At 45.7% G+C, this 25,235-nt stretch overlaps 1 long non-coding RNA gene across 2 annotated transcripts; it reads right to left on the reverse strand.

The window, feature by feature from the left end:
• Positions 1-3,105: 3,105 nt before the first annotated feature.
• On the reverse strand, positions 3,106-6,537 carry LOC122234675. Of its 2 annotated transcripts, none has more exons than XR_006212565.1 (3): positions 6,452-6,537; positions 5,636-5,744; positions 3,106-4,184 (listed from the first exon to the last, which is right to left on the reverse strand). It is a non-coding gene; the product is annotated as an uncharacterized LOC122234675 (long non-coding RNA). The 2 variants fall into 2 exon arrangements; XR_006212566.1 differs by having other exon boundaries at positions 5,636-5,717; positions 6,452-6,533.
• Positions 6,538-25,235: the final 18,698 nt, after the last annotated feature.

Genomic DNA, 25,235 nt, shown 5'->3' on the forward strand with positions numbered 1-25,235 from the left:
TTATGTGATCCATAGAAAGATCATGGCAGTAAGATTTTGGCAAGTCAAGGGCAGCCCTGGAGACACAAATACTATTTAATTCAACCACATCATTAGCATCAGTGCTTTTCCGCAAATAACAAATTGCTCCCACCTTTATCTTCTTTGGTAACCAAAATTTTCATGCTCTAGGGTCCATTTCAGAATGGCTGCTTTTCTAGAAAAATCTGTTGAATGAAAGGGGGAACATTACATCTGATGAAAGAAAAGGTGCACAGGAAATGATGTATTGTTATCTGTATTCACCACTCTAAAGTGGTAATCTATGTTCTCTCACTGCTCCTTGGCTAACTCTTCAGACTTAATTCAATGCTAATTTAAATCAGCCTGACAGAACTCAAAGGGAACCACATCCTTAGGGTAGAGTGTATTAGCATCCTGCCAGAAGATGAGTATGTGTCCTTGGAAAAACCATAGTCCGTGTTATGATTTGTTCCAATGGTTCTCTTCAGCCAAGAGCCCTTCACAAAGATTTTGGAGCCCTCATTCTGTATCACATCAAACAGGTCAAAATTCACCCACAGCCGCATTAAATGGCGCTTGTGATGGGATTTCACTCAGTTGGTGGCCTAATTGACAAAATGTTACATTTGGTTCATTTCATTAAATCCCTCAACGAATCACAACTTTGTAAATTTCCATTGGTAATATGGAGCTGATTTCCCTGCCACTTCTTACCCCCCCCCCCCCAATATTCTTGTAAGCCCTGGAAAAGCCTTTTGTACTGTACCTACCTTTCCAAGCTTCTTGTATGTAGCAACTCTGGACCTCCCACCTCCTAGGATTTTAAACTTTGGTCATTCCCAAACCCACTGTACCGTCACATCTCCACTGAACATATACACTTAGTAAATCTCCTACCTTATTTTAGTATGCCAAAATTTCAGTTTCAGTGAACAGAACTGGGAGACCCAAGAAACTCCGGCAGTCACCTGCAGGACACTTGTGCTACGATCCAGGCTCTGGAAGTTAGAATGGGATCTGTCCTGCCCAGGCTGCTGTATATGTTTATAATCTAATCCCACTAAGTGCCCCAACAGTGGTCATGTTACCAGATTCTGAGTCTGGCCTCCAGGTTGTCAGCCTAAATTCACAAAAGATAGATCCTTTATATCACCAATGCATCTTCCCCAGATGGTTGATTACCTTTATATTTTCTTTAATATTGAAGCCTACAAAAAGCTTTGCATTTGAGAGAGAGAGAGGAAGAGAGAGAGGGAATCTTTTTTTTAATGTTTATTTTTGAGAGAGAGAGAGAGAGAAAGAGAGAGAGAGAGCGCAACCAGAGGAGGGGCAGAGAGAGAGAGAGAGGGAGACACAGAATCTGAAGCAGGCTCCAGGCTCTGAGCTGTCAACACAGAGCACAATGTGGGGCTTAAACCCGCGAAGTGTGAGATCATGACCTGAGCTGCAGTCGGACACTTAACTGACTGAGCCACCCAGGATCCCTGAGAGAATCTTCAGCAGGCTCCACACTCAACGCAGCGCTCAATGCAGGGCTCAATCTCACAACCCTGGGATCACAACCTAAGTTGAAATCAAGAGTGAGTTGCTCAACCAGTAGCCACCCAGGCCCCCCAGGTTTTGCATTTTTATGTAGTAAAGCCCATCAATGTTTATTCCTAATGTTTTTCGCCTTTCCTTGTGCATGGTAAAAAGTAGTTCCTAGCCACTTAGCACCCACCTTAGATATTTATTTGCTTCTGTTTCTTCCCAGTTTATGTATGGACATCATGATTTTATTTAAAAAAAAAATTTTTTTTTTTACTGTTTATTTTTGAGACAGAGACAGAGCATGAACAGGGGAGGGGCAGAGAGAGAGGGAGACAGAATCTGAAACAGGCGCCAGGCTCTGACCTGTCAGCACAGAGCCCAACGCGGGGCTCGAACCCACGAAGTGTGAGATCATGACCTGAGCCGAAGTCAGACGTTTAACCGAGTGAGCCACCCAGGCACCCCTGGACATCACGATTTTAAATTAAACTCTGTAATCTCCTTGAATTATTTGTGTATAGGGTATAACATAAAGCAAAGACCATTTTATCCCTTTTAAAATTGTGAAATCTATTGTTGTGAAAGGGAGAAAAGCACAAAATATGTATTATGGTTTGATGCAAATTATACATGTGTTTTATAAAGGGAGTTTTTATCTTTTGTTTTTTATAATTTTTTAAAAATGTTTATTTGAGAGAGAGATTCAGAGACAGAGCGCAAGCAGGCCAGGGGCAGCGAGCAAGTGGGAGACACAGAATCTGAAGCAGGCCCCAGGCTCTGAGCTGTCAGCACAGAGCCCAATGCAGGGCTGGAACCCACTAACTGAGAGACCATGACCTGAGCCGAAGTCAGAGGCTTAACTGACTGGGCCACCCAGGCGCCCCTATCTTTTGTTTTTTTAACTATTTATATTTTATGGCATTTCCTAACAGATGGAATGATTGTAGTTTTCGTAAGATTTTTGCAACAGTTTACTTGAAATTTTTCATTTTGTCTTCTTGGCAACATTTTAAAGCACACTTAATTTGCTTAATTTATTGATTGACCTAAAGTTAAAGGTTATTGATTGACCATAGGAACTTATTTTTTCTGAACAATCTATAGTATCCCCATTAGTCGATCATTTATTCATTCAACACTCATTCAACTGGAAAAATTATAAAAGTTGACAATACCATATGCGGGAGATGGAGATCAGTGGGATCCCCTATGATCACCGGGGGGTATACTTCAGAGCAGTAATTTTGGGAAGTGATTTGGCATTCTCTTGCAAATTTTAGCATTACTATACATTACTATACCCTATGAATCAGCAATTGCACTCCTGGGTATATAACCAAGCCAAAATTTGACTCATGTACTTACATGAGAATTTCATGGAAGCTCTCTCTCTCTTTTTTTTTTTAAATGTTTATTTATTTTTGAGACAGACAGAGACAGAATGCTCCAAGCTGTCAGCACAGAGCCCGATGCGGGGCCTGAACTCACAAGCTGTGAGATCATGACCCGAGCCAAAGTCGGACGCTCAACCGACTGAGCCACCCAGGCGCCCCGGAAGCTCTCTTTTTAATAGCAAAAATCTGAAACAGCCTGAATGCCCATGAGAGGGCAATGGATAACTACATTACAGTCTGTCCAGATAATGGAATGTTCTATACTAGTGAAAATAAATAAAATACCAGTCTATGTAACGACACAGCGATGGACTCTTTTCAGCTATTCTTGAGTCAAAAAAGCAAGCCTCAGAAGATGGCATAAAATACCCTTTCTGTGAATTTCAAAATACCCTTTCTATGAATTTGCTTTTAAGCAAACAATACATCATTTAGCTAGGCATGCAAATGTAACACATCTGAAAACTAGCAACCAGGACATGTGACATTCGGGACAGTGATCATGTCTGAGATGGGAAAATGATACGGGTAAGGAGCCCAGAGGAGATATGAATTATCAGCAATAAGCTAGTTCTTGGGTGAGTTCAGAGGTAATCGTTACTGCACTGAAAATAAACAAAGAATAGTTAAACTAAAAGGGCATAATAATAATAATAATAAGAGGTCATGAGATTAGGACCATGATTAATGCATTGATGTGCCCCTGAGATTTTATCTCTCCTTTCTTCCCATCACCAGCAAAGAATCTCACAGAAAAAATGAAGTCTCTTTCATAGAAACAAAAAATAGGTTAGCTCCTTAAACTCTTTTGCAGCACTGAATGCCATAACTGTAAATAAAACTCGTGTTTAGCTTATATGTTTATAATTTGGTTCTCGTTTTCTTGCGTTCAGAAACAATCAAAGAGGGGACTTGGCCATCAAACTCGTGGAGACCTGAGGACCCGGGATCAGAACATGCCACCAGTGACCTCAAAGCCCCTGCCTGCAGGGAGTTTACAATAAATAAAGGATTTTTAGAGGCTCCAAAACTTGCTGTGTGACCTTGGGAAAGTAACTTAACTTCTCTGGCCCTTGGTTTCCTCCAGGGCCCGTTTCATAGGTCCTATGTGATTGTGCCTGGTGAAATGCTCTGCTGTCATCATCTTGATATTCCTCATAATTTTCATTTGTCGTCTTCATTTTGCTCCGAGTCCCTCAAATTCTGTAGCTGATCTTGGTTTCTTGACTTGTGAAACAGAGTTAAAATAGTACCTTTCTAGAAACAGAAACCAGGGGTTACAGGACGGGGAAGTGAGGGGATGATGTTCAATGGTTATAAAGTTTCATTTTTGCAAAAACAAAAGGAACACAAAGAATTCTAGAGATCTATCGCATAACCACATGAATATGCCTAACACCGTTGAACTGCACACTTAAAAATGGTTAAGATGGTAAATTTTATGTTATGTGTTAAAAAAAAAAAGAAAAAAAAATAGCACCTTCCTTATGAGGTTGTTAAGACAATTCCATGACAGAGCCTGGCACAGAAGCGCCGTGGACGTGTTGTTGGGATAATAAATGCAAGTGGCAAATGCTAGAGAGGTTTCTTTGAAGTTGAACCGCTTCCAACTGGGATAAACATAAAAACAAAACAGCTAGCATTTACCACTCGCGTTTCCTATTCACCACCCTGTGCCAAGTACTTTTAATACAGACTTCCTTAAATCCTCTCAAGAACCCTGTGAATGGGTCCCAGTTGGTATCTCTATTTTAGAAATGCAGCAGTGAGGTTCAGAGAGGTGAGGTCATGTGCTTGAGGTCACACAGGAGCCGCGATTTAAAAAGGGGTGTGCCTGCATGGGAAGGGCATTCTCTAAACCACTGACTCTGTTTTATTGCCAAGGCATCCTAGAGAGGGGCCCATGGAAGGGTGCCCTGTCTTCAGGTACGAGGAGCAAAGCCGGGGGACTGCCAACAGACTGTCCGTTGGCCCTCCTCTGTCTGTCTTCCACTTACCCTCTTTGGTCGTGTGCTTTTATCTTGTCTCTGCTCCTAGATGAAGCTCCCAGACCTCCTCATCTGCCTCATCTGTGTCTTTTGTAAGGCACCTGGCAGGTGCTGGGTAATTATTTGGGAAGCCCCAAAAGGACTCTTGATAAGTGGTTCTGCGTGGCTTCTCTGGCAGTAACAAGCTTGGCAGATTAAAGCAGGGCAGTGGCCTCGAAAGTCCCCTCAGACTCCTGAACCTCCCTTGAGGAAGTGCAAATGGGGACGCTTGTCAGGCTCTGTGCGTGCCCCTCCCCGACCCTGCTTCCGGGACGCCCCATCTGATGGGCCTGGCACTGTGCTACGTGCTTCACGTGTCCTACCCCATTTCACCTTCCGTGCCCCTGTGAGGTAGGTCTGATTCTTTTCCTGACTTCACGCAGGAAGACAACAGGCCCCTCAGAGAGGAGCCCAAGGTCACACACTGCAGAGGTGAGGCCGGGGTCACAGCTAGGAGTGACAGAGCCAGGATTCAAATCCAGTCGGTGAGCTTACTCTCCCCGCCAGGTGTTCCTGGTGGCGTGTGTTACACCTGTGCCTGTTCGGGGACACAATGTGCCTTCAGTTTGCTGGCTTTGCTGCTGGAGGACGCTGGTCTGGAGGACGGGGGTGGGGGGGGTGGGGGTAGGGAGAGAGAAAGCGCTGATGGCAGAGGCTCTCATTCATCTCATAGATACTTACAGAGTGTTCTAGACGTGGTTCCTGGCTGGCTTCTAGCATTCAGGACACAGCAGGGACGGTGACGGGCAGAGCGTTCGCTCTCCTAGTGTTAGAGAGATAAAGTAAACACCTAGAGGAGCAAAGGGGAGACAGTTACGGAAAGCCGTATTATGAAGAAAATAAGACAGGGTTAGCCAGATGGAGAGTGAGGGGGCAGGGAGAAGAAGGGAGACTTTACACCAGACGGATGGCCTCTGTGAGGAGGTGACCTTGAAGCTGGCATTTGCATGCCAAGAAAGAACTAGCCGTGTGAGGTGCCAGGGGAAGAAGTCTCTAGGTAGGATGAATGGCAAGCGTAAGAGTCTTGAGGTGACATTCATGACAGTCAAAAGGCTGGTGCGGCTCAAGTGTGGATGGTGATGGGGAGTGACTGGGCTCAGGTCAGAGATAAGCAGGGGCCATGTTGGACCATAAAAGCTCTTTAAACAAATAATTTTTTAAAGTGTTTATTTATTTATATTGAGAGAGAGAGAGAGAGAGAGAGAGCCAGAGAGAGAAAACGAGTGGGGGTGGGGCAGAGAGCGGGAGAGAAAGAATCCCAAGCAGGCTCCGGGGCTCAAACCCATAAACTGTGAGATCATGACCTGAACCGAAATCAAGAGTCAGACGCTTGACCTACTGAGCCACCCAGGTGCCCAGCGCCCCCCCCTCCACCCCCACCCATACTAAGAAATTTTGATTTGAGAGAGGAATGTCCTAAAGGGGTATGAGAACTCAGGGCCAGCCTATTTTAACGTTCAGGGCCATCTGACTATGGCTGGTTCCATGGGTTCTTACCATCCAAGTTACAGCTGAACTCTGCCTTCTGAAACATCCTGGGAGTTTCCAGGAAACTGAAGGAGCTCGGGATAACACGGTGTAGTTTACTTAAAAGACCGAGACGTTGGGTGACACATCCACCGTGGCTCACAGTAGCTCTCGCACTGGTCACATGACCGGGTATAGCTTCAGACAGGTGGAGAAGGATGATCCCAGGACGGCTGTTTCCCCTTGAGGCAGCTAGAACCTGTTCCTCCTGACATGCGGGCTGGTGACATAGATGTGTCAGGAATGGGTCAGAGGCAACCCTAATAGTCCAGTCCTAGAACTTGGTGAAGAGCCGGTGAGTCAGGAGAAGGAAGCCAGCGTGGGGAATGCCTGTGTTCCGGCACCGACCGTGCCGAGGCATGGAGGTTGATTGCAAACGCGGAGGCTGGGGAGTCTGACTCAGCAGATATTTGCAGGACTGGCACGTGAGTCTGACGCACGCAGGATTAAGACCCCCGTTCCAGGGGCACGTGGCTGAGCTCCCGGATGCAGACGCCACAGCCTCTGGCCGAAGCCGGGCTCCGCCACTGCCTGCAGGAGGGCACGGAGCGAGTCGCGTAAGCTCACCGTGCCCCAGTCTCCTCACCGTCGTCAAATGGAGCTGATGATAATAATACCTCATTCATAGGCCGTTGCAAGGAATAAAGCCCCTGAGGGCGGTCCCTGCACGAAGTACCGCATATAAACATCGGCCACGGTTGCCCATTTCATTGCCCTTCGGGACTGCCTCGTGAGGAAAGTCTCATGATTATTCAGATTTACAAATGAGAACTGAGGTTAAGTGACGTTTCCAAGGTCATAGTGAAAGTGTTTTTATTTCAAAACAAACAGGAAAAACAAACAAACAAACAAAGCCAAAACAGAGGCCATTCCCAAATGCTCAAATGATCTGGGGTCCGATGGGCCCATATCACCTACTGCTCTGCAGACAGGAGGCAGAATGACACCTTTCTTGCAGGGGTGTCTGGAAGGTGAAATGTGGCAGTTAAAGAGTGAGGCAAAATTCCGCTCCCAGTCATGGCTGCGGATCTCCTCCCAGATGGATCCTGTGCAGACAATAACATTCAACTGGACAAATCGCAAACCCCACCCCCATACAAACTCAAACTGTCTGAAGACACTGGCGAACAACCCAACACAGGGAGGTGCCAGAGGGATGTCGTCACTTGGAAGAAAGGGACACGTCCAGGGTGAGTGTCCCGTTTTCAAAGGTGGCAAATCTGTGCCGAGAGACGGTGGCCCAAACTCTGCCAGGACACCTGATTTTACCTGCCGGAAGAGCCAGAGGACAGGGGGGTGTGCAAACAGCCCCGGGGTGTTGAGTCGGGAGTCCTGGAAGAGGAACATCGAGAGGAGGGGAGCCCCAAATTCTCTGTATGAGCTCTGCTCGCATCTCTAGCAGAACGCTTGTATTCAGGGCTAAAGCTAAGCAGAGTGAGCCGATGTTCCAGTTGTCACTCACCCCTGTGGAGGCAGTCTGCAATTCGAGGTTAGCCAAATTGCCCGCCTGCTTTAAAAAAGCAGAAGAAAAGGGGGCGGCTGGGTGGCTCAATCAGTTGGGCTCAGGTTATGATCTCACGGTTGGTGGGTTCAAGTTCACCGAGCCTGCTTGGGATTCTGTCTCCCTCTCTCTCTGCCCCTCCCCTGTTCACCATCTCTCTCTCAAAAATAAATAAATAAATAAACATTTTTAAAAAATTAAAGAAAAAAAAGAAAAGAAAAAAGGATGAGACCAGCCGCTATAAAATGATGTGGAAGGATGTTTAAAACATATAGTTAGGTGCAAAGCAAAGACCAGTGTATAATATGTTCCCAAAGTTATTTATACATATACATATACATATACATATACATATACATATACATATACATACACATAGTACATATGTAAATTTATACACATGTAAATGTATATACACATACAAGTATTCATGTGCACTTGTATATATCTAGACTATTTCTGAGAAGCCTGAAAGGATCTACAAACTGGTAACAGTGACTATCTTCTGGGAAGGGAAAATAGAATTGAATGGTTGGTTCAGTGATGTAGAGGAAGGACCACTTCTTTTTCCCCTTCCTATTTATTTATTTATTTGAGAGAGAGAGAGAGAGAGAAAGAGAGAGAGTGAGTGGAGGAGGGGCAGAGAGAGAGGGAGAGAGAATCCCAAGCAGGCTCCACATAGAACCCGATGTGGGGCTCGAACCCCCAAACTGGGAGATTGTGACCTGAACCAAAACCGAGTTGGATGCTCAACGGATCAGGCCACCCTTGTGCCTCTCGTTTTGTTGTTGTTGTTGTTTTTAAGGAAGATTCATTGAAGTATAATTTACATACAGAAAAATTCACTCCTTTTTAGTTTACACTTGTCTGACTTCTTAAAAAATTTTAATGTTTATTTATTTTCAAGAGAGAGGGAGAGAGAGACAGGGCATGAGCAGGGGAGGGGCAGGCAGAGAGAGGGGACACAGAATCTGAAGGAGGCTCCAGGCGGTCAGCACAGAGCCCGATGTGGGGCTCGAACTCACAAACTGTGAGACCATGACCTGAGCTGAACTCAGATGCTTAACCGACAGAGCCACCCAGGCGCCCCTGCACTTGTCTGATTTTTGGCAAAGACATACAATCACGTAGCAAGCACTGCAGCCAAGATACAGAGTATTTCCATCCACTTCCAAAATTGCTGTGTGCTCCTTTGCAGTCAGCCCCTCTCTACTCCCGGCCCCTAGCACCCACTGACCTGTTTTCTGTTCCTATAAATGGGCCTTTTCCAGCTTATCACGTAAATGGAGCTATACAGATTGTTGCCTTTTGAGGCCGGCTTCTTGAAATGCCTCCTTCTTGCTGTAACAGCAGCAGGCCATTCCCTCCTGTTGCTGACTAATCTTCCGCTGGGTGCATGCCCCGCTGTTGGCATGCTCAGCAGTCGACTCTCTGGGTTACCTCTTGTTCTGGCGTTTATGAATAACACTGCTATAAAATTAACGTGTAGGTTTCCCCATGAACATGAGTTTTCATTTCTCTTTGGTTAATACCTAAGAATGGATTATCAGGCCATCTGGTAAGAGGATGTTTGACTTTACGAAAAAGAAAACATGCCGAACTGTTTCCCAAAGCTTCGTTTTGCATTCCCACCAGCGATGGAGGAGATGTCCAGTGAGTCTGCAGTTTTGTTAGCACATGGCATCGTCAGTCTTTTTTCTTTTCTTTGTTTTAATTTTTTAATGTTTACTTATTTTTGAGAGAGAGAGACAGACAGACAGAGCACAGCAGGGGAGGGGCAGAGAGAGAGGAGGACACAGAATCCGAAGCAGGCTCCAGACTCTGAGCTGTCAGCACGGAGACCAACGTGGGGCTCGAACTCATGAACCGTGAGATCATGACCGGACGTGAAGACAAATGTTTAACCAACTGAGCCACCCAGGCGCCCCTGTGCTTAACTTCTTAAAAAAAAAAGTTTTTTAAATGTTTATTTATTTTGAGAGTGAGTGAACGAAAGCCAGGGAAGGGCAGAGAAAGAGGGAGACACAGAATCTGAAGCAGGTTCCAGGCTCTGAGCTGTCAGCACAGAGCCTGATGCAGGGCTCGAACCCGTGAATCATGAGATCATGACCTGAGCCAAAGTTGGTCAGTCATGACCGACTGAGCCACCCAGGTGTCTCTCTATGCTTAGCTTCTTGAGGAACCACCAGACTATTTTCCACAGAACTATGCTGTTTTACATTTTCATCAGCAATGTATGGGGGTTCCTGTTTCTCCACATCCTCACCAACACTCATGATTGTCCTCTTTTTTGATTACAGCCATCTGGTGGGTTGATATAAAATTCTATCTTATTGTGGTTTTGATTTTCATTTTCTTGATGACACAATGATGTTGAGCATCTTATGTGCTTATTGGCCATTGGTATATTTTCTTTAGACATATATGTATTCAAATCCTTTGAATATTTTTAAATTGGGTTGTCTTTTTGTTATTGAATTATAAGAGTTCTTTATATAGTCTGGATACAGGTTCCTTATCAGACATATAATTTGCAAATATTTTCTCTCCCATTATGTGATTTATCTTTTCATTTTCTTGATGATGTCCTTTGAAGCACAAAAGCTTTAATTTTGATAAAAAATTTTATATATATATATATATATATATATATATATATATATGTAGGTGTCATATTTAAGAAATCATTGCCCAATCTACAGTCACAAAGAATTATTCCTATGTTTTCTTCTATGCATTTTATAGTTTTGCCTTTATATTTAGTTCTATGATTCACCTTCAGTTAAGTATTGCACATGGTGTGAGGTAGGGGTCCAACTCCACTCCTTTTTATGTGTGAGAGCAACTGTCCCAGGACTCTTTGTTGAAAAGACTGTTCTTTCTTCACTGGGTAGTCTTGGCACCCAACGTTGAAAATTAATTAGCCATAAATATAAGAGTTTATTTCTGAACTCTTCAAATCTATTCTATTGATCTATGTAAGTGTATCCTTAAACCCAGTACTACACTTTCTTATTACTGCAGCTTTATAGCAAATTTTGAAGGAAGTGATTGAGAGTCCTTCAACTTTGTTCTTTTTCAAGATTGTTTTGGATATTCAAGGATATGAATTTTATGATTAGCTTATCAATTTCTGCAAAAAAAATTCCTGCTGGAATTTTGATACAAATTGCACTGAATTTGTCAACCAGAAGTATTGCCATCTTAACATTATTAAGATTTCTGATCTGTGAAGACAGAGTGGCTTTTTATTTATTTAGGTCTTCTTTATTTCCAACAATGTTTTGTAATAGTCATTGTACAAATCTTCCTCTTCTGTTGTTGAATTTATTCCTAAGTGTTTTATTCTTTTTCATGCTATTGTAAATGCAATCGTTTTCTTAATTTCATTCTCACATTGTTCATTGGTAGTCTGTATCTTCTTTAGTGAATTGTCTTTTCAAATATTTTGACAATTTTTAAACTGGGTTGTTCATTTTCTTATTATGGAGTTTCACTGTATTTTTCGTATATATATAGAATGTGTTTTGCAAGTATTCTCTCCCAGTCTGTGGCTTGTCTTTTCATTTCCTTAATTTCATTTTCAGATTGTTCACTGACAGTCTATGTATCTTCTTTAGTGAATTATCTATTCAAATATGTTAACTTTTTTTAAAACTGTGTTGTTCATTTTCTTATTATGGAGTTTCATGTGTTCTTTGTATTTTTCTTGTATATATAGAATGTGTTTTGCAAATATTTTCTCTTAGGTTTGTCTTTTCATTTCCTTCATGTCTTTTAAAGAGCAGAAGTTTTAAAATTTTGATGAAGTTCAACACATCAAAATTTTCTTTTGTGGATTGTGCTTTTTCTGTCTTATCTAAGAATTTTTTGCATAACTCGAGATAACAAATCCCTTATGTTTCCTTCTGGACGTTTAAAAAAATTTTTTTTAATGTTTTATTTATTTTTGAGACAGAGAGACAAGAACGTGAATGGGGGAGGGGCAGAGAGAGAGGGAGACACAGAATCTGAAGCAGGCTCCAGGGTCTGAGCTGTCACCACAGAGCCCGATGAAGGGCTCAAACTCACACAGAACTGTGAGATCATGACCTGAGCCGAAGTTGGATGCTTAACCAGTGGAGCCACCCAGGCACCCCTCTTCTGGACGTTTTATAGTTTAAGGTTTTACATTTAGGCCTGTCCTCCATTTTGAGTTAATTTTTGACTATGGGTCAAGGATTATTTTTGTTTGCACATAGGTTTGCAATTGTTATAGTACTGTTTGCTCAATAGTCTGTCCTTTCTTCTCTGAATGCCTTTTGACTTTTAATGAGAGTAATCCATTATATATACATATACATGTAGAAAATGCATAAAATATGTTCAGCTTAAAGAGTAATTACATACAGGGTGCCTGGCTGGCTCTCAGTTGATGGAGCATGTGACTCTTGATCTCGGGGTTGTGGGATTGAGCCCCACACTGGGTTTAAAGATTACTTAAAAAAAAAAAATCTGGGGCACCTGGGTGGCTTAGTCGGTTAAGCGTCCGACTTCAGCTCAGATCATGATCTAGCGGTTTGTGAATTCGATCCCCATGTGAGACTCTGTGCTGACAGCTCAGAGCCTGCAGCCTGCTTCAGATTCTGTGTCTCCCTCTCTCTCTGTCCCTCCCCTGCTCACACTCTGTCTCTGTCTCTCTCAAGAATAAGTAAACATTAAAAAAAAATTAAGGGGCGCCTGGGTGGCTAGGTTGGTTAAGTGTCTGACTTTGGCTCAGGTCATGATCTCATGGTCCGTGGGTTCCAGCCCCATGTCAGGCTCCGTGCTGGCAGCTTGGAGCCTGGAACCTGCTTCAGATTCTGTGTCTCCTTCTCTCTCTGCCTCTTCCCCTCTTGTGCTCTGTCTCTCTCACTCTCAAAATTAAATAAACATAAATTTTTTTAAATAAATAAATAAAATAAGTAAAATCTTTAAAAGAGTATGTACAGTACTAGTCACATCAATCTCCAATTACAGCCCCATTCTTCTCTCCCAAGAGTACTGACCATCTTGATTTTGCAATAATAATTCCCCTTGGTCTTAAAGATTTACTACACATGTATGTGTACTTAAATAATTTCGTTTAGTTTGGGCTGTTTTGAAATGTTATTATATGAATGGAATCTAACCAAGCATATTCTTTTTTTTTTTTTTTAACCTTTATTTATTTTTGAGACAGAGAGAGACAGAGCATGAATGGGGGAGGGTCAGAGAGAGGGAGATACAGAATCTGAAACAGGCTCCAGGCTCCGAGCTGTCAGCACAGAGCCCGACGTGGGGCTCAAACTCACGGACCGCGAGATCATGACCTGGGCCAAAGTCGGACGCTTAACCAACTGAGCCACCCAGGCGCCCCAAGCATATTCTTTTAAAAACTTAAATTGTAGTAAAATACACATGACATACGATTCACCATATTAACAACTTGTGAGTATACATTTCACTGGTATTGAGTGCTTCACAGGGTCGTGCAAACTTCACCACCATCCATCTCCAGAACTCTTTTCATCTTGCAAAACTAAAACTCTGTACCCAGGAAATAATAACTCCCCATTCCCTCTCTACCCCCCTCCCCCCCAAATGTATTCTTTTGTTCAATATGATATTTGTGAGAGCAGTCTATGACATCCCACATACTGATGTAGCACATTTTCATCGCTACATTGTGGTGCTTCTCAAAATCAGGCCATCCAAGAAGTCAAAACTGTTTTCATACTACCAACTACACCTCCATAGTATATAAGTTTGCCTGAGAAGTTATTTGCCTTTTTTAATCTCCATTCTCTCACGAGGGTACTGTGGAGCTTTCCAGAAGCTACACGGTGTGCAGTATTGCAACAGACTGGATGCAGAAGCAGATTCAAGAACTCATTTATCTTCTTCTTTTTTTTTTAACGTTTATTTATTTTTGAGAGAGAGAGACAGAATACCAGCAGGGGAGGGGCAGAGAGAGAGAGGGAGACAGAGTCCGAAGCAGGCTCCAGGCTCCGAGCTGTCAGCACAGAGCCTGACACGGGGCTCAAACTCACAAACCATGAGATCATGACCCAAGCCGAAGTCAGACGCTTAATGGACTGGGCCACCCAGGCACCCCACTCATTTATCTTCTATAAAGGAAGACATTAAAGAGATTTGCAAAAATGTAAAGTAATTCTGCCATTCTTGCTAGTTTTTTTTTAACCAAGTTATTGTTCATAACAATATAATTGTTATGTTATATGTTTATTATTTTAAGAATGAATTAATACATACATATATCAAAAGTTTCTCAGTTCAAATGTCTTATCTGGCAAGTACATAGAGCTGTAACCATGTAAAAAAAAGCTCTCTGAGGGCAGTTGGTAGATTTTAAGAAGTAAAGAAGTCCTGGGACGAAAAAGATTGACAATCACTGTAGAATCATATTCATTATATGAATATGCCACAATTTATCTATGCACTCTACTGCAGATGGACATATGGGATATTTCCGACTGCATTAAGAACAATGCTCCTGGGGTGCCTAGTGGCTCAGTCGGTTAAGCGTCCGGCTCTTGACTTCGGCTTGGGTCATGGTCCCACAGTTCGTGGGTTCGAGCCCCACATTGGGCTCTGTGTCAACGGTGGAGTCTACTTGGGATTCTCTCTCTCCCTCCCCCTCTCTGCCCCTCCCCCTCTTGTGTACTCTGTCTCTCTCTCTCTCTCTCAAAATAAATAAACTTAAAAAATAATAAAAAAGGAACAGTGTTCCTATGAATAACCTTGAACATGTCTCCTTGTGCCCATCTGCATGAGGAGAGGAATTGCACATCTTGAAGAATGTCCTACTGTTTTCCAAAGTGCTTGGACCCACTTGTGCCCTTCCAGCTCTACATTTATACCAACATGTAGAACGACAACACTTCTAATTTTTTTTTCTTGCCGACTTTGCAGCTGTATGATAGAGAGCTACTATATAGATCCATGTGTATTGTTTTGTGTGTTTGGAATTTTGTTTCATGTGCATGTGCACTTATGAAACTTACACTATATGTTTTTAAAAAGAAAAACGTGTCTTTATAAAGCCACTTTAAAATAACTTTCCATACCGATATGTTGACAGTGCTTACATATATTTTCACTGACAAAAATTTCCTCGGAAATATACGTTGTGCCGTCTGTCTGCGTGTATTATTTTCTTGGCAAATACGGGCGCGTGGCAGAACTGGAATTTTCGCCCATGTGTCTCTCTTTCTCCAGGCTCTTTCGCTTCTCTTAAGGACAGCACGGTGACAGGCAGCAGAGCTTTTCTTGGTTTATTTTATTTTTTGATTTAATTTTAAGCCACCTTCGCAAGAGGATGCTGCTGATGGCTGCCCCCTAGTGGACTCCTGCAAGACTGCTCCCGCTGGATTGTAAGAAACCCCCTCAGCCGCGCTGAGCTTTCCCCTGCTGGAGGGCGAGGCCTCAGCATTAGCATCTGCTTCCAGCGGAGAATAAACAAGTTGATAATCCTCAGTAGCGCCACGACGTGCTTACCTCGGCAGTATAAGTACACTCTTGGGGACTGATCAAGGTCAGCCTGTGCAGCATGATAGCTTTGGTTACAAGCTTGGGTTGGCTATCAGATTGAAAAGGCACAACAGCCTTTAACGCAATACAGTTTCTCCCACTAGTGACATTTTGGGCTGGAAAATCTTTTGTTGTGGGGTGCTGCCCTGCACATTCTAGGATGTTTAGCAGCATGCTTGACCTCTACTCATTAGATTTCAGTAGCATTCTTTCCCTAGCCGTGACAGCTAATAACGTCCCCAGACGTTTCCAAATATCTCGTGGGGGACAAAACAGCCCCCAGTTGAGAAGGATGAGATTCAGCTTGCACAGCTTTATCTCATCAGGACGGCCAGGGGTACCCATGCACGTAGATTCTGTTGTTCCCTCAATCACACGGCTGCAACCACAACAGCCAAGCTGTGCATGAATCACCTTTACACAGAGAGGCCATATTTATGACATATTAGTCACGCTGGCCTAGGTCTTGTATGCGATTCAGAGAGCCTCCCGCAGGTACCCTCCCACAGAGCAGAAGAAATGGTCACAGCATTCCATGCTTATCTTGAATCTTTGTTTTCCAAAAGAAACTGCCCCGGGAGAACTCAGACCTGAGGGCATCCCCTGACCGGCCTCCCTTAGCGGGGCCTGAAGCTAACTAACACTTTACTTATCTACAAAGCCATACCCAGCCAATTAGAGTTGGTTTATTAAGTACTTCCCTGCAGAAATGCTGTTCATGCCCCGCCCCAGCCCCAACCCCACCAGAAAGAGAACAGGGCCTCTGTGTCAGCCAGGACCTGCAGAGCCTCAGAGCAGCCTCCGAGCCCACCTTCAGCGCCCACCCCATCCCCACATTTCAGATGAACTTTGTGGGGCCATCAAAATATCTAGGCTTCAGGGGCATCTGGGTGGCTCCAGCATCCGACTTTGGCCCAGGTCACGATCTCACAGTTTGTGGGTTCCAGTCCCGCATCAGGCTCTGAGCTGACAGCTCAGAGCCTGGAGCCTGTTGCGGATTTTGTGTCTCCCTCTCTCTCTGCCCCTTGCCTGCTCATGCTCTGTCTCTCTCTCTCTGTCTCTCTCTCTCAAAAATAAGTTAACAAATAAACATTAAGAAATTAAAAAAAAAAAAGCCTAGGCTTCTGGGGTGGCTTGCAATAACTTACTTTGTTTGCCCCTTCACTTAAAATACTCTGCTTCATATCATGTCTATTGTCCTGGTTAAGGTAGATATGGTGTATCTAGAAACATCTGTCAGCATGCTAGAGACATCTTGGAATGTTCCCCTTAAAAGAAGAGTTTGGGGAGTATTTCACAGGCCGTGATTCCACCCCAATGGGACACCAAGATTCTTTCAAGACACTAGTGGCTTCTTACTTTGACAGCTGCTGGAAATGTGCTGGGGCCAAGGAAATTTTGGAAATCTCAAAGAGTTGCCTTTTCTACTGGTAAATGCCTCAGAGATCTTTATTTTACCCCCCGCCCCTCCTCCCAGGACCATAAATAATCTATCTCTTCCCCACAGTTGCTGAAAAGATAAGTCATAAACTTGAATTTACTGATGGCCATTGGGGAGACCCTGCCTGGAGTGGAGTTGTCTCCAAGAGAGTTCCTCTAGAAGCAGATCTCAGAACAAGGTTGTGAGTGCAACTAGCCAATTTGGTAATTGATCCCAGGAAGCGCCAGTAGGGAATTAGAGTCATGAGACAGGGAAGGAAGACAGCCAGTTAGAAGTGTTTAATGGAACAGGTTATTGCTGTGGCCAACTGGGGTGTGAACCCCACTGGGGACTCTGGGAGGTTGCGTAGAACACGCAACATAGGAGTGTCTATGTGGCTCAGTTGGTTGAGCGACCAATTTCAGCTCAGGTCACAATCTCGTGGTTTGTGAGTTCAAGTTCCGCATCAGGCTCTCTGCTGGCAGTGCAGAGCCTGCCTAGGATCCTCTGTCCCCCTCTCTATCTCTGTACCTCCCCTTCTCTCTATCTCTCAAAAATAAATTAACATTAAAAAAAAATTTAGAACACGCATCATAGAGTTATCCTGACCACAGAGATGGGGTGTTGGTCCCCCCATTTTCATCAGCATTTGAGGGCATGCCGAGACTCTCTTGCAGGTGGGCCAAGTGGCCTCAGTGGCCAGACAGAGCCCCAGGCGAAGAATCACAGCTGCTCGCAGGGGCTGCTAACTCCCTCCTACTTCCTGTTAGGTTCCTCACTCTGTCTTGTCCCTCTGTCCCTCCAGGTGGGAGCCCATTATCACAATTTCTTAAAAAAAGATCGCCAACAGGAGCATTGGTGGGATAAGCCCCACATCCACTATTTCAGTTGGTCCTGAGGCCAGACTATCTTTACTATCCATTCTCAAGTCTCCTCCACTTCTTGGCCAGCAATTTTTTTTTTTTTTGTCTCATCGATTTCTTCTTAAGAGATATAACTCACAAAGTATAAAATTCGCTCTTTGAACAGTTTGTGCAGAATTGTGGTTTTTAGGGTACTCACAAAGTTGTGCAACCATTCCCGCTGTCTAATTTCAGAATGCTTGCATCACCCCCAGAAGACACCACCACTAGGGGTCGCTCCCCCCTTATTCCTCTGTTTGCTCCCCACCCAATCCCTGGCAGCCCCTTATCTGCCCTCTGTCTTGTCTCTGTGGACTTGCCTTTCTGGAAATTTCATGTACATGGAATCAGCCACTAAATGGTTTTTTGTGTCTGGCTTCTTTCTTTCTTTTTCTATTTTGAGAGAGACACAGACAGCATGAGTGGGGAAGGGGCAGAGAGAGAGAGAGAGAGAATCCCAAACAAGCTCTGTGCTGCCAGTACAGAGCCTGATGTGGGGCCTGAGCTCACAAAACTGGGAGATCATGACCTGAGCCAAAACCAAGAGTCTGCCTCTTAACTGACTGAGCCACCCAGGTGCCCCCCCACCTAAATTTTTTTTTCCCCTAATGTTTATTTATTTTTGAGAGAGAGGGAAAGAGACAGAGCGCAAACAGGGGAGGGGCAGAGAGAGACACACAGAATCCGAAGCAGGCTCCAGGGTCCAAGCTGTCAGCACAGAGCCTGGCACAGGGCTCGAACTCACAAACCGCCACATCATGACCTGAGCTGAAGTCGGCTGCTTAACCAACTGAGCCACCTAGGCGCTCCCCACCCCGCTGCTTTTTTTTTTTTTTTTTACAGTTTGTGTCCGGCTTCTTTCAATCAGCGTATTTCGAAGGCTCATCCAAGTGGTAGCATATATCAGTACCGTGTTCCTTCATGGCTGGATGATTCTATTGCATGAATATACTATTTTGTTCACCCGTGTAAGATGGACATTTGGGTTGTTTCCACTTTTTGGCTATGTCGGGCGACGCTGCTGGGAATATTCATGCACAGATTTTTGTGCGGACAGGTGTTTCCATTTCTCTTGGGTCTCTACCTAGGCGTGGAATTGCTTAGTCATAATGGTAGCTCATAGTTTAACTTCTTGAGAAACTGCCAAACTGTTTTCCAAAGCAGCTGTGCTATTTTGCATTCCCACCAGCGATGTACGAGGGTTCCGATTTTTTCACTTTCTCACCAACACTGTTCTTCTTTTTTGATTATGGCCATCCTGGTGGGTGGGAAGTGCTATCTCATTTTGGTTTTGATTTGCATTTCCCTGAAGACTGATGATGCTGAGCATCTTTTCATGTGCTTATTTTGGCCACTGATTTTGCTTGTCTGGACGGTTAGCCTAGATCTCCATCCCTAAGGGCTCTGAGCCCCTGGTTTCCAGGCCTGAAGGAGGCTGGGGTTGTTGTAGTTGCCTTTTCACGGTTAAAATCAGGCACAGGAGCACCAAAGGGCACCCCGGCAAACCCTCAGAGCTTCAGAATCCTCTCCTCTGTCCTCATTACGTAGCAGTGATCCTATATCCTAGTGATAATGAGAGTCAATTAGCTCAGCTAATACAGTAACTGCTTTTTCTGCCTGTTGGGCTACTGGCTAAGGAGCCCAAAATGACCAGGTAGCAGCTTTCCTTTAGGTCGGTGGAATGGTTATTATGTCACCTGCCAGGAGTGTCCTTCCCCTAGGAATCAGGACCTCCAGTTCAGCAGAGCTTAAAGTTGCAGGGAGAGGAAACACAGGTTCCCTAAGTGGGTCACTGGGTGTGAGGGTGGAGGGGTAGTGATGCTACTCTTGGTTCTCAGATCTATGCATTATAACTTTGTTGGTAGGAACACGCTGCCCTATAATGGCTACTGGGGCAAAGTACATACTATGTCTTGAAGGACAGCACCTGACCTCCCCCTGCAAGGTGTCATCCCCAAGCTGGTGTCTTAATTGTGCTTTTATTTTTTATTTTATTTTATGTTTTTAGATTTATTTATTTATTTTGAGAGAAAGAGAGAGAGAGAATTGCAGGGGAAGGGCAGAGAGAGGGAGAGAGAGAGAGACTTCCAAGCAGGCTCTGCATTGTCAGCATAGAGTCCGACGCAGGGCTTAAACTCAAGAACCACGAGATCATGACCTGAGCCGAAACCAAGAGTCGGACACTCAACTGACTGAGCCACCTCAGCGCCCTAGTTTTGCATTTAAGAAGCCATTTCTGGGTTCCGTTAGGCAGCTTCTGAGCGACATGGAATATCATGTCCACGGTGGCCTCTCCTTCATCATAAAACAGGAGGCCCTTGGTGCAAGACTTTGTTACCCAAGATCCCATGATGGAAAAGCAGACACTCTGTGAGGCTTCAGATAGTGGTGGCCGCCATGGGCAGGAAAGGCATATTAACCCATACTTGGAATCCAAGTGAATCCTCATAGGGAGACATCACTGCCCGCTCCGGGGTGGAAATGATCCAATGCAATCAACTTGCCACCCGTTGGCTGGCTGGGTCTGCCAGGGACCGCACCATACTGAGGGTTTAGTGTCCATAGATGATGCCGGCAGTGGCTAGATCAGCCTTGGTGGGAGGGAGCACGTGTCGTTGAGACCCTGCTGAGCCTCCAAATCTGCCACCTAGTTGCTCCATTCAAAGGCTTAGAGTTATGGCACAGTTGTAGCTGAATGAAGAGGCCGGCTGGTCTCCACCGGAAAAGTCACGCTGCCCACCCCGTGGCCCAATTGCTTCCTTTCAATGGATACCCTGTGATGGTTATTGACCGGAGGCACCAGGGCCCACACACGCCATGTCTCTCCCACAGATCCAGTGACGTAATTCGGCCTCAAGATCTCTGACCTTCTGATCTTGCTCCTTCAAGGCTCCCGACCAATCATTTGAGCCATTCACCGCTGCCAAGAAGTTAGCGTATGTTGACTCGGGCTACTTCTCTCTTCTCACAAAGTTGGTGACCAGGTCCTCTGCCTAACGTTCTTTCAAAGCTGCCTCTGAGTGGGGATACAGTGCAGGAGAAGTACATTTTGAGCTCACACCAATATATTGAGCCAATCCATCCATGAGCTTGGCTTGGATTTTCTCTTTTTCCAGGGGGTCTGTAGAAAACCCTTCATCAGGACATAGGCAGGAGCCGAGGAAGGGTGTTGGAGCAAGAGAGGTAGATACAGGGAGGTCTGGGCCACGTGTTTGTGTAGCGTAGCTTAATTGCGCTCTCTGGACCTGCTCGGGACTGATCCCAAAGGTGCCATTTCCACTGTACTATGAATTTCTGCCTCCCTTGCCCACTCTCATGACTCAGGGGTCTGACAGCAGTCAGCTCATGACGGTGTTCCATGGTGAGGTTTCCGTCTCCTAGAGTCCAGTAGCACGCGAGGAGCCGCTTTCTCAAATATTAAAGAGTTCTCCGCTGCACGTGGCATGGCGTTGCACCAGAACCCTGGGGTCTATGCTGCAATTCTCCTGTTGGAGATTCTGGAGATTCTGCACAGACTCACTTTCTATCGTGGACACCTCTATGCCATGGGATCTGCCATGTTCTGTGGCTCCAAGTGCAGATCCACTTGTATTGTGCAAACCCTCCTGCAAAGCTCTGTTCTTCTCTGGGCATAATTCAAAACGCGCTGAGGGGGCGCCTGGGTGGCTCAGTCCGTTAAGCAGCCGACTTTGGCTCAGGTCATGACCTCACGGCTCCTGGGTTGGAGCCCCGCGTCGGGTCCTGTGCTGACAGCTCAGAGCCTGGAGCCTGCTTCGGATTCTGTGTCTCCCTCTCAATCTCTCTCTCTCTCTCTCTCTCTCTGCCCCTCCCCCTCTCGCCCTCTGTCTCTTTCTCTCAAAAGAAAACATTTAAAAAACAAAAGGAAAAACAAAAACCAAACGCATTGCTTTCTGAGTTAGCAAGAAGGGCATCTCCGTGTGTGTGAGTTATCCCTAAGGCCTCAAGAGGCCTACCTTGTGCTATCCTTCTTAGTGATATGAACTGCCAAGTGCAGTGTGCTTTCCTTTGTCTTGGGGGGGATACCCTGGACCACAAGGCTGGAAGGAAAACCTCACCAATGCAGCAGCCTCCCGAATCTGTGTCGACCGCGTCTCCTATCCTGTGGCACCCCAGAATGTGCAGAGATTTTGCACTTCCTGCCCACCAGGGCTGATCAGCATGGTGTCACTGGTATGGTGGATCAGTGATATTTTGTGGGATGTGCAGAAGATCAAGGACCCTTGAGACCACAGTGTGACAAAGAGCAGGGGAGTTGGTATAGCTCTGGACTAGCGGATCCTCCTTTCTGATGGGGATTGAAGACGACTCATCTGCCAGAGGGTGTGTTTGTGCTGGTGAAGCAGGGGGCGGTCCCTGAGGGGTTTCGGTCAGGGGAGTCATATACTTACAATTGCATTGTAAAGTGTCACTTGGCATTCTGTGTGGGGGCCAGATTGGAGGAGAGGTCAAGAAGAGATTCCATAGAAGCTCATCTGTTGTGTCCTTCAAACTTGAACTTGTTGCCCAGTAGGCTTGGCTATATTCACCGAACGGCTGAGTGAAACAGAGGGAGTCCAGCCCACCTCTAGAGCCTAGGCTCTGTCCTTATTGTTGAGCCCGTTTCTCTGTTATTAGCAGCCAAAAAAAAAAAAAAAAAAAAGCATCCTAACTGCTGGAACTACTGGTAGGACATAGATCTGGAGCTCACCTGTATCATTATAGAGAGAGAGACAGCCCGCTTGCAGAAGAAGCCAACACAGGGGCACCTGGGTGGCTCAGTCGGTTAAGCGTCTGAGTCTTAGTTTCGGCTTGAGTCACAAGCTCACGGTTTGTGGATTTGAGCCCCGCATCGGGCTCTGTGCTGATGGTACAGAGCCTGCTTGTCTCTGTCCCTTTTGCTCTCTCTCTCTCACACACAAATAAACATTAAAAAAAAAAAAAAAGGTCAACATAGAAAAACTGAGCCCTGAGGTTTAGAAAGACCAGTCCCCAAAGTTATGTTTTGAACTCCTGCTCCAGCAGCACTGGCATATTCAGTGATGTGAGCCTGTGAACCGCCCCTCCCCCCCACCCTTGCCCTGTATTTTTAAGCCAATTTGAAGTGCGGTTCTGCCATTTGCAGTCAGAGCCTCTTACAAAGTTGCACCAGAAGGCGTGGCGGTGACTTTGCTCCTGCTGTACGATGGGAAGGGCAGCAAAAACTGGAAACCGAGCAGACTCTGATGGAAGCCCTCTGACTTGACTTTGTTACTTGTTAACAAATGCACTTGTAGAAAGATCGTTTTAAGATGGGCCTGTTGCAACCAACCAGGGTTGGGTTGGAGCCAGGTGCTGTCACGTGAGAATCCAGTGGACTCAGGAGTAGACGGGGTGGTGGTGGCGGCACAGCTGACGCAGCAGACACCCGTGTGCCCTTGGCACTCACCGTCCCATTCGCGACTTCCCCCTCCAGCGGGCAGCTGCATCTCAGCCTGAGGGCTTCCTCCTGGACCCGGAGTGTTGGGGAGTTAATGCTCCCGTTGCAGCCGTTGGCTTGCTCTCGGGATGGGATAATCCTGAGAGTGTTTGACACGATCTCCCTCGTGTCCTCAGTGGGGTCAGGGCCCCATCTGCCTACAGCGATAACCTGCTCAGTAAAGCATGCCTCATTTGCTTCTTTCCTTCTCCCCGGTCTTACTTCCCGTTATGGATCAAACTGTCCCCTCCTGTGACCCAAATTTCTATGTTGAAGCCCTACCCCCTAGGACCTCAGAATGTGACTGTTTGGGGAGAGAGGGCCTTTAAAGAGGCGATTAAGTTAACATGAGGCCATTTGGGTGGGTGGGCCCTCATACAATCTGGCTGGTGTCCTTAAAGACGAGGGGATTAGGACACACAGACAGCAGAGGTGTGCACAGAGAAAAGACCTTGTGAGGACACAGCCAAACAGTAGCCATTTGCAAACCAAGTAGAGAGATCTTAGAAAAACCAACACTGCTGGCCCCTTGATTTTAGACTTCCAGCCCCTAAAACTGTGAAAAAATAAATGTCTGCTGTGTAAGCCCACCTGGCGTGTGCTATTTTGTGCCGGCAGCCGGAGCTGACGTCCCCGGTCTTCTCCCGGTGCCCCCTGAGATCACTTCCCAAATAAACTCTTTGCACTCAGATCCCACCTCTCAGACCGACAGTGGGAACGGGGTAGGGAACGGGGTACACGGAGCTCTACAGGTCAAGCCACAATGCCCAGAAGTCAGGCAGGAGGCGCCTCAAAGTGTGGGTTTCGGAGTCAGGCAGAACCGAACTCAAGTCCTGGCTCTACCGTCTCTTGGACGAGTTGCTTTACCATTTTTTAAGCCTTAGATTTTTCTTCTGTAAAACGACAGTACAGTAGAACCTGCCTCATGGGAGCGCTGTCAGAACGGACTAAGAATGCACGTGAAATGCTTAGCGCTCTGCTCGCGGGGCGGGCCATACTTCACAAACGGTGGCTGATCCCAGTGGCAGCAAAGTGCTGCAAACCTAAATCCCTCCAACCCTGTATAAACAAAGGGGCAGCCTGAGCTCCTGGTGGACTGCAAGCGAGGCCCCCGATGAGGCTCCATGGACCCAGTGAGGGGACAGAGACCCGCGGCATCCCTGTCTTTGCTGAGCTTCTAGTCCAGGTGGGAAGCCCAGCATCCCGAAATGAGCTGTTTCCATAGCAGCGTTTCTAGCGTCCTAGCGAGAAGAGCATTTGAATGGGGAGCAGAGGACCTCCGTTCTGGAACCGACTCATTTGGTCTCTAAGTTCCTGTGGGCAGGGATCATGCATTTTGCTTTACATTGCCAGACTCGAGTGTAGGGCCCAAGGCAGGTGGATAAATACAAGAAGGTTCAGGAGCCAGACAGGATTGGGTTAAAACCCCACCCCTGTCACTTATAAATGAGTGGACTGCACCACGGGGTGTAACTTCCCTGTGTGTTAGCACAATTCAGCATTTCGTGAGCTCTCCAGAAAGGTTGCCACGTAAAGCCGCGTGCTGGGGTTCGGCCTTAGCTTTGCCACATTTGAGCGGCTGCAACCAGCCGTCTGTTCAGTTTTCTTCTTGACCACTAGAGGTCAGGCTAACTCCAAAGTTCAAAGCCCTTTAACTGCATCCAGGAGCGAAAGCAGATCCTTGCTAAGAAACTGTTTATGGATGCCTTCCAAGATGTGTCTCTCCCTGTCAACCAGCACCCGGATTTTATCACTCAGGTGAGAGGATGGGCGGTCCCATCGGGGGCAAATGAATTGAGTTACTTCCCAGAAGTCTTCAGGGAAAGAAAGGGGACAAAAGATAGAGAAAACTGGAAGTAATAAAAACAGCTTCTGAATGTTAACTATGTGTTGAGAGCTTTTAAAGGAGATTTATGCATATTAAC

The sequence above is a fragment of the Panthera tigris genome, chromosome E3, assembly GCF_018350195.1.
Source record: "Panthera tigris isolate Pti1 chromosome E3, P.tigris_Pti1_mat1.1, whole genome shotgun sequence".
Classification (NCBI taxonomy): Eukaryota; Metazoa; Chordata; class Mammalia; order Carnivora; family Felidae; genus Panthera; species Panthera tigris.